Genomic DNA, 9669 nt, shown 5'->3' with positions numbered 1-9669 from the left:
TGATATGCCTGTCATACCAAGGAGTAAGCTGCCAGCCAAATTGGCTAGAGACACCAAAAGTATTACTAGCCACAGCCAGGTTTTACCAGCATTTTGCCGGTTGGCAGGTGCCAGTGTCAAGCCCTGACACACACACACAGCAGACGGCCAGACTGTGGATGGGACATTGTGGTGAAACAGGAAACTAATTGTTGAGGCCTGCTGTTGACTTGGAGACAATACCCCCAAAACACAAAAACACAGAGACTGTGCACACACACAAACAAACACACACACACACACACACACACACACACACACACACACACACACACACATGCATACTGTACACATACTCAAACAAAGGCACACAACAACAAAAAAAGACACACAAGCTAGGATGCGCTCGTGCGCACACACACACGCGTGCGTGCGCGCACACACACACACACACACACACACACACACACACACACACACACACACACACACACACACACACACACACACACACACACACACACACACACACACACACACACACACACACACACACACACACACACACACTCAGTCTGCGGAGCTGATGCACGTGTGTGAGGCTCTTCGCCACACGGCCTTAGCCTTATGCATCCTGTTTGGGCCAATACAGAAGCCAGCTTCCTCTTTCCTCACATGTGGCTTTCAGAGGAGCTCTCTGCGGGCTCCCAAAAAGCAGCATTGATTGGTCTAGCAGGCAGGCAGACAGGCTGCTGCTACGGTGGGGTGGTGGAGGGGTACGGGGTCTAGGGTGGAAGGGTATTATGAGTCTTGAGGTTTTTCAGTTACTTCATGAGGTCTTAATGCACTCATCTTTCTTCTCCAAGTCTGGCCCAGCTGAGATTTAGCGATTGCGACCCACATGATTTGTACACAATCACGTGCATATGCGCACACACACAGACACACAGACACTAGGGATGGCACAAACCGCACCGAAAACCGAAACCGTACAATTCACACACATACCGAACCGAACCGTGCAATCCATCGCAAACCGCAATTCATGTACTGCCCAGAAAAATATGTAAAACATATTCTAGACAGATCTAGAACAGATTCTAGGAGTATCTTATCCAGTCTCTCTGATTAAAACATTAGCGTATAAGACCAAATCAGAGGATGACACAATTAAAATCACACCATTTTCACATTATAAGCCTATACAAACCATATGTAGGATATTTAGTGATAAGTCCGATTCTATTAGCCAGTGCACCATTTATCATGAACTAAAAAAAAAAAGAACCGTAGAGAACCGAAAACCGTGACCTTGACACCGTGATATGAACCGAACCGTGAATTTTGTGAACTGTACCACCCCTAACATACACACATAACTTACGCGCACACGCACACACACACACACACACACACACACAGACACGCACACGCACACACACACACACACATGCATTTCCATGACTGGCTGTGGTCCAAACATTTTCCCTCTAACCTCATATGGGCCTTTTCCGGGTCACGGCCTTCCAAAACCTTTATGACACATGGGTCATTAGCACGTGAACTAGCTCATCTGCCTGCCATCCCCATAGTGCTGAAGCCTTGTGATCTCTCTTTCTCTCTCTGTCTCTCTCTGTCTCTCTCTCTCTCTCTCTCTCTCTCTCTCTCTCTCTCTCTCTCTCTCTGTTCTCTCTTTCTCTCTGATGTCTTGACGAATGATTGTTTCTCAGTGTCAGCGCAACAATTCAATCTCCCTCAGAAGTCTTTCCTCCATCTCTCTCTCCCTCTTTCTCTCTTCTCTTCTATATCCCCTGGGCCTGACCAAAAGCCACGCAGAGGGGGCAAAAAATTAGGACATGAATATGTCCCCGGTTCTCTGAAGGAGATGAGTGAGCCATCTCATCAAATCGTACAGCTGAGAGCTGACTCCCATAGAGATGGGGAAATGAGTCGATTGAAAGAGAACAGAGAGAGCATTCAAAATGGCCAGGCTGGACAGGCCCCCACTCTCACGTCGGTGATATTGTGTTCGAAGTTGAGGGAATCTGAAAGGTGGTTAAGGACAAAGCCTAGCTGAATTAAAGCCCACGTGCCATATCACATTCCCTGATAGAGCTCCTGACACACTGCCCTCGAAACTCAAATCCAAAAATGAGTAAAGGCTCAATAAAATGGAACAAACTGGTAATCAGCACAGGGGAGAGATTTTTTTTTTTTAAAGCATTTGATTGAGTGGAGTCCCCTGTTCAGGCCAAGAAGCTTTACAGTGCCTTGACCTTAATCTCCTCCAGCATGGGCATAATCACTGTGGGGACACGGACAGACTGCCAGTGTAGCCCTGAGCTGTGCTCATGTACTGTAGCCTCGGCCCATTTACGTAGATCGCATGGATTCCCACCCTAAGTTCACAGGTCAAAGCAGACAACCCAGAAGACCCCTGGGGCGACAGGAGACTGTGTCATGTCGATATGAGCTACCGGTCAACCTGAGCTACTAAAGCATGTTTCCCGCAGAACGTATGTTTATGGGGGCCCAGCCGTGGGCACTCGACTGCTACACCGGCGACCCTGGTTCGATTCTGGCCAGAGGTCATTTGCAGAGCCCTCTCCATCTCTCTCTCTACCTGCTAATTTCCTGTCTCTCTTCACTGTCTCTGGCATAATAGAAGCATTAAAAGACCCCATTTTTTTCCACAAAAAGAATGTATGTGTGGGTGTGGTGCAAGCTGGTATCAGAGAAATGTGACTATCATCTTTGGAAAGGCTTTCCAAAAGTGCGGTTTCCAATGAAGTATGATAAAAGACCAAAATACTGTAAATATTTGATACAGCTTTTGTAAGGCAAGTCAACTTTGGAAATTATGTTCACAATGCGAATGTTTTATTTCTTCAGGGGACCTAGTCAAAATGAGAGGTGTTTGTTGTGAATGTAGCTGCCATAACTATAGTAAAGTGCTTGGGGAACACAATACAGTGACTCCCTTAGGGGTTACGGGTAAGCATAGCATATGGACTACTTTATAGTAACAGCCTATAGGTAGCTCATCTCGACGAAGCAGCCCATCTTGACAGAACAGGGGACACACATGAATCCCAGGAGACAAATAGACTTAATGGTGCCCCATTCCTCTCCTCTGAAATATGTTCCTGGTCTCTACAGTGATGTCATTGTTCCAGACTAGTTAGACGATCCCTGCTGTGTGTGTGTGTGTGCGTGCCTGTGTGTGTGTGTGTGCGTGTGTGTGTGTGTGTGTGTGTGTGTGTGTGTGTGTGTGTGTGTGTGTGTGTGTGTGTGTGTGTGTGTGTGTGCCTGTGTGTGTGTTGGTATGCGTGTGTGTGTGTGAGGTCCAAAGTGTGGAACAAATAATGTGTGTGCTAATGAGTGTAACAGCTGAGTGTGTCACCATAGCTACGTGGTAGGCTATGTGAGTGTTTATGTGTGTACTGCTATTGATGCTGGATACTGCATGTGGGCTGTCTATGCTTCCAGAAAACTCCAGTAGAATGTTTCAGTGATGGTTAAGTTTAGGCACAGGTGAACGTGAAAGCTCCAACTCCCATTGTCATTGCGATACAGCACTCCACAGCACACTGCACACAATGAAACTGCATCTATGCCTCACCCGTGCAAGGGGGCAGCCCCCAATGGCACCCCAAGGGAGCACTGCGACGGGACGGTACCACAGTACCTCAGTCACAGAGGAGGATGGGGGTGAGCACTGGTTAATTAACCCCCACCAACCTGGCAGGTCGGAAGTGAAACCGGCAACCTTTGGGCTATAAGTCTGACGACCTAACCGCTTACCCATGACTCCCCATAAAATAGGTGGTAACACTTTACTTTACGGATCGCTAATAAGGTGGTAATTTCATGTTAATTTCATAGTTATTTCATAGTTATTTCAGGGTAATAACTGTTTGTTTTTAGTAACAACAGCAAAATAACCATACAGTTTCCAGTGCATTGTGGTGACACCCTGATGACTCGCAGCACGGTGACACTTTGTTGACACACACAAACACACAGACACACACACACACACACTGCACTGGAAACTGTATGGTTATTTTGCTGTTTTTACTAAAAACAAACAGTTATTATCCTGAAATAACTATGAAATAACTATGAAATTAACACAAAATGACCACCTTATTAGCGATCCGTAAAGTAAAGTCTTACCAAGTAAGTTTTAGGGTTTAGGTAGCCTGGACTTATGCATCATCATGTACTGCAAAAGGAAAACCTTTGGCATCATATATTGAGGACTGGCCATGAATATACTATAAATATTGACGAGTTGGTTGTGAGACTGCGTCGCTATGTTACATAACCGTACAACTATCCGAGAGTGAAAAAACCCATGGCAACACTTGTCAAATCTAATAAAATGTTTAATTAGGTGCATTTCTACATACATTATTACATTCGCTTTGAGGCCAAAGTATTAATGTACTGTACAAATGCATCATATTGACCATTAATCCCCGCGCGGAGCCTGTGGCTTGTGTCGCTGGCTGCATGGCCGCAAATTGATGGGCCCAACATCATGCGAGGCCTATGAGAGTGATGTGATGTAAGATGGCGACACCCTACCACCACCAGTGTTGCCAGATTGGGCAGTTACCCGCCCAATTGGGCTGCTTGGGATGGCCGTCGGCGGGTAAAAACGAGAAAAATCGGCCATTTGGCGGGGTTTTTTCTGCAGTTTTATGCCCATAGAAATCAATGCAATTTGTTGAAATTGGGCGGAATTTAGCGTTTCTTGGCGTTTTTTGAGCACCTTTTGGGCGGGATTTGACCAGACACATCTGGCAACACTGGTTGCATGGCCGCAGATTGATGAGCCCAACATCATGTGAGGTCTGTAAGAGTCATGTGATGTAAGATGGCGTCACCCCACCACCACCACCACCACCACCACCTCCAATTAGCTATATTGACTGGAGGATATGGAGCAGTTAAATCTGCCTTATTTGGCTCTCGCTCAAATGAACTGGTCGAGAAAAAAAAGCAAAAAAAGAAAAATACAGGCTTGCTTGCATTGCTCAACACTGACACCCCTAACTCCTAATCTCTCTCCTTTCCCTCACTCTTTTTCTCACTGTTTTGTTCTCTCATTCTCTCTCTCACGCGCATACACATACAACAGACACAGACACAGACACACACACACCACATGCACATGCACATATACATACATAATTTTCTCTCTCTCTCTCTCTCTCTCTCTCTCTGTTGCGTTGAATACCATGGCACCATCTTGCATTTCTCAACTTGTGAAACTTCACCCGGGAGCCAGACCTTTCCATCCAGCCTTCCCTCCCTGAAGCCCTTGCCCTGAATCACAGCATGCCAGGCATAGTTGGTGCTTGGCGCTAAAGGGGTGGAGGATGCTAACTATACCCTCCCAGCATCTCAGCAATGCCTGACTCACGTTCCGTCAGTCAGATAGCACGCGGCTGTTTAATGTACCGCTAAACATCGCTAAGAGGACCCTGACTCGGCTGTAGGCAGTTCTATCACGATATCTCTCCTACTTGCTGCTATGTTTATTCACTGATGAAATTGTTTGAACTCTCTTGCTATTTTGTTAACACATGGTGGTGTTTCTCTGAGACAGGTATAGGTCTGGTTTGTACAAAGCTGCTTCAGCAGAGGCTGCACAACACATGCCTCCTACATTTGAATAACTTTGTTGCAAAATGAAGTATATCCATATTGGAACATTGTGGGAAATTGTCGTTTTTGTATTTGAGTTTTTATAGTATACCGGTATGACTGTTAGGTAGTAACATACTGCAGAGGTCACCCTCTAATAGGCCCATTATTCATTGTACGTTAGGTTAACTCAAAGTAGGATGTGTGGGCCACCCTTGGGATAGCCCAAACCAACCAGGGATTTCAAAACAAAAAGCAAAGTTACTTGGATGTCCCTGGTGGTTTGAACGAACATTCAGCTGCAGCAAAACCATTCCACGTCCTGATGGAAAAGCAAACAAATCTGCATACAGTAATGTGAGGCGCAAAAGAAACAAAATGTGTGTGTAGTAGGAAGGAAGTCTCAGCAGTGACATTTTGTTTTCCCACTCTGACCTGCATGGGAACAACTCCAGATTCTACTCAACAACAGGAACACAGTGAAACTCAATACCAGGACTTTGGGACTGAGCTCCCTCAGGTCTAAATTGTGCACAGTAATGCAGCGTTAATTCAACACTCATAGAGTCGACTTCTAGAGTGTATGTGGTCCCAGAGTGCCCTCTAAGTGTTGAAATGACACTTAATTTTTTTACAGTGATGACAAAGAGAGCAAGTACCTGGGTCAGCTTCAACCTCTCAGCTCCTCTCCGATAGCCTTCCTCTTCCCTCTGTCTGTCTGTTTGTCTGTTTGTCTGTCTCTCTCTCTCTCTCTCTCTCTCTTTCCCTCTGTTTAGGTCTTGGGTCTTATTTCAACGTGAATAAATTCCCTGAAAGAAGAAAAAGCCATTCTTGTGTATTGTATAACAAAGCTGTGAAAGGCTTCTGCATAAGACTGTACAATAACACTCTGAGTGAAGAAAAAGATCAAGACAGCAATATATCGCTTTACTGAACACTTTTGATGTGTGTTATTGATATTCGTGTTTTTCATTAAGACTCTTTAAACAGATAGCTTAACCCTCCTCTTTATCACCCTAGGCACATTTCTGTTTGTTGAATAATTAAATGATAATCACCATGTACAGACTTTTCTTTCATCTGCCATCATAAAAAATATTGTGCTGTGCGGACATAGATTTGTTTCTTCTAATGTCGGGAGCCGGCATATCTCATAGCAACAACATTTAATATTATGTAACTAGAACTACAGCATCATCCTGAGGGTGAATTTGGGACTCCCTGCTCCAGTCTCCACCCTGCAGCATCCAATCACACACAAGGCAGATGAGAAAAACAACCTGCTGCTGTAATGAGAGTGGCGAGGGCAAAGGTTGAGCACAGGGAGTTCCTCATGAACACTTCCAGTGGAATGCATGAGCAGGAGCAGGAGCTGATCAGCTGGTGAACATTATTTGCAATAGCCACGAGGGAGGAGAGGCGAGGCCGCTCGTTGCTTTAAAACCACCACAGAGCTACGATGAGGAAATATCAAGAATTTTCTTTAAGCCCTTGAAGTGAACATGAAGATAGATCTCCTGTTTAAAAACTGGGGGTAAATGTTGGGATTGTTTGTGAAAAAAATATACAAAAGAAAGCAAAAGAAAGAAAGAAACAAAAAAAGAAGGAAGAAAAAAGAAAGAAAGAAAAAAGAATAGAAAAGACAGCACTAGCTTTCATTTGCATTCTTCCTTTGTCAACACTTCACATCACTCACTTAGTGAGATGAAAAATCTAAAGAGGGGTTCAAGGTAAGAGCCAGTAGGAGATGCTGATGGCGCAAAGCTGGAGTCACTGGAAGGACACTCGCTCCTGAAACAGTTAACACACAACAGCCTCCTTCCCCTGTCCTTTAATAATCTGAATGAAACGGTGTTTTCCCCCAACAAACTAATTATTTAACTACAGTCTCATTGATCTGTAGGCCTTCTACACTCGCCTCTGCAAACTGGAACGGACCTTGAACCTGTCCTCGTGGTTGAGTCATCATTAGGTACCCAGCCAAAAAGTGCTGCACTCTGCACGTTCAACGCCTCAACACTCCCCCCTATTTTGTTTTATCATGGTAGATCTGAGAAATTATACAGTAGTAGGGCTTATGGAATTCAGTGTGTTTTTAGGTGGGAAAGTATGCCTTCATCTAGCCATGTGGAATTACATGCACTGCCACATGAAAGCCTGACATGCGGCAGCGCTGTGGCGCGACTGGTGGTTGTGAGAGACTTGCCAGAGGGCTTCACGTCTCGATTGCTTGCCTCTGAGATTACAGCGGTGGTGGTATAGCAAAAACACCGGCTAACCCCCGCATTCGTGTGCCCTGAGGTATAAGCGATGCGATTTTCCCCACCCATCTGAGGTGCACTCACTGCACTGGGGTTGCGAGTCAGGCGAGGGGGGTTGTTGATGCCCCCTTCCACTAGAGAAAAGCCCTCGCAGGTCAGTGGAAAGCGAGAAACTCCTGCTAATAAGCTGCATGACTGAACTTGTGAGACTGCATGTGAGAAAGCTCCATAAACGAAAAGTGTTTTTCTTCAGCTGAATACCCCAGGAGCCACTGAGCGATTTCACATAAACAGACGGAGACAAACTCAGTTTTCTGACTTGATCACAAAAGTGAGGCATCACCAAATTACAATGCCAATCACAATTCAGTGCAGTTCATATTAGAATTTCAACCAGGTTGCAAAGTGCAACAGACTAATAACACAATAACACGCCACTAAATTCATTCAGTTGGACAACACAAATGAACTGTCACATTGATGTAGCCTAACTCAGGCGCATAAAATAAATCCATGCTATCCTTGTGGCGAATCAGCGTACCGTCGGTAGAGGATCATCTCCTGATGAACTTTCTTACATTAATTTGTTAGCCCGGTGGTGAATTAGCCTATGTGATAAGGCACATAAGACACATCGGGAAACTTTTAATTAAATAATAATATATGAACACAGACCCACGCAGAGCAATGGCGATAGCAACCCAAAAGAAAATTTATCAGCCTACCTCGGGTTGTTGCAGGTGAAGGGAAGAGGATATTTGAAGTTGTCCAAAATCCCTGTGTGCCAATCCAGACAGCGATTAGTTTACACCGGAATTCTCTCTCACTCTCTCGGGCTCTCCCTCTTTCTTCCTCCCAAGTCCTGTCCTGCTCAAATGATAGGTTGAGCTTCGAGAGCTGTCAGGCAGGTCATCACATCTCGCAGCTCGCGCACCTCTGCGCAAAGCTGTTGCTGGTACTGAACGCCAACGGCTGGCTCGCGCTCAAAACAGGGGCGCTGAGCTAAAGGGGATGCTGTGTCGACATAGCCTACGATTAGACATTCCATTCCAGGTTGTATACTTTTCCCGCTCACATGCTCTGCAAAACATGACATGAACTTTTAAATGGTAGTGTTAAACATTTTTCATAATGGATATGAATTTTAAACTTTACGCGCAGTGTCAAAACAAAAGCCTGAATTAATGTGCACTGTTTTTTGTTGAACAAACGATGTAATTTGATGTGAGTGGAATGATTTTATTACAGATGAACAGGTGGCTCATATTAAAAAAGGTCTGGCTTATCTCTACCTTGTAGGCACTTGATGATATGTAGGTGATTGATGGAGCCAATTTGCTGCCCATAGGAAAACGTGACATCACCCCAGGCAGCAAGCCAAAGCAAACTCAGCTGTGTGTGCCTGACTATTGTTTCTGAGTAGCTCCGACCCAACCTTATCATTTCCCTCTTTGTTCATCGGCAACACTTATAATCACTTCCAACCACCATATAAAAATAATGTGTGAGTGGGAAAGACATTAGGCATCTCTCTCTCTCTCTCTCTCTCTCTCTCTCTCTCTCTCTCTCTCTCTCTCTCTCTCTCTCTCTCTCTCTCTCTCTCTCTCTCTCTGTGTGTGTGTGTGTGTGTGTGTGTGTGTGTGCACCATGAATATATGTGTGCATCATGTATCCTTTTCAATTATACAATTATAATTTAAGTGCTTGTTGGAGGAGAACTGAGCCTTGTAGGTTACAGTGAAAGTCACTCATGTTGTAAAAACAAACTCCA

At 45.0% G+C, this 9669-nt stretch overlaps 1 protein-coding gene across 1 annotated transcript in view; it reads right to left on the bottom strand.

Moving 5' to 3' along the window:
• Window positions 1-8834, bottom strand: part of bcar3 (BCAR3 adaptor protein, NSP family member) — a 130733-nt gene extending 121899 nt beyond the window's left edge. The window contains exon 1 of the mRNA XM_063201700.1: window positions 8624-8834. The gene's annotated coding sequence lies outside the window, so the exon portion shown is untranslated. The remainder of the gene's footprint in view (window positions 1-8623) is intronic.
• Between the last annotated feature and the right edge of the window lie 835 nt (window positions 8835-9669).

Source organism: Engraulis encrasicolus, chromosome 6 (genome assembly GCF_034702125.1).
Source record: "Engraulis encrasicolus isolate BLACKSEA-1 chromosome 6, IST_EnEncr_1.0, whole genome shotgun sequence".
Classification (NCBI taxonomy): Eukaryota; Metazoa; Chordata; class Actinopteri; order Clupeiformes; family Engraulidae; genus Engraulis; species Engraulis encrasicolus.
The sequence above is the reverse complement of the archived record's forward strand: the minus strand, read 5'-3'. Positions and strand labels throughout refer to the sequence as shown.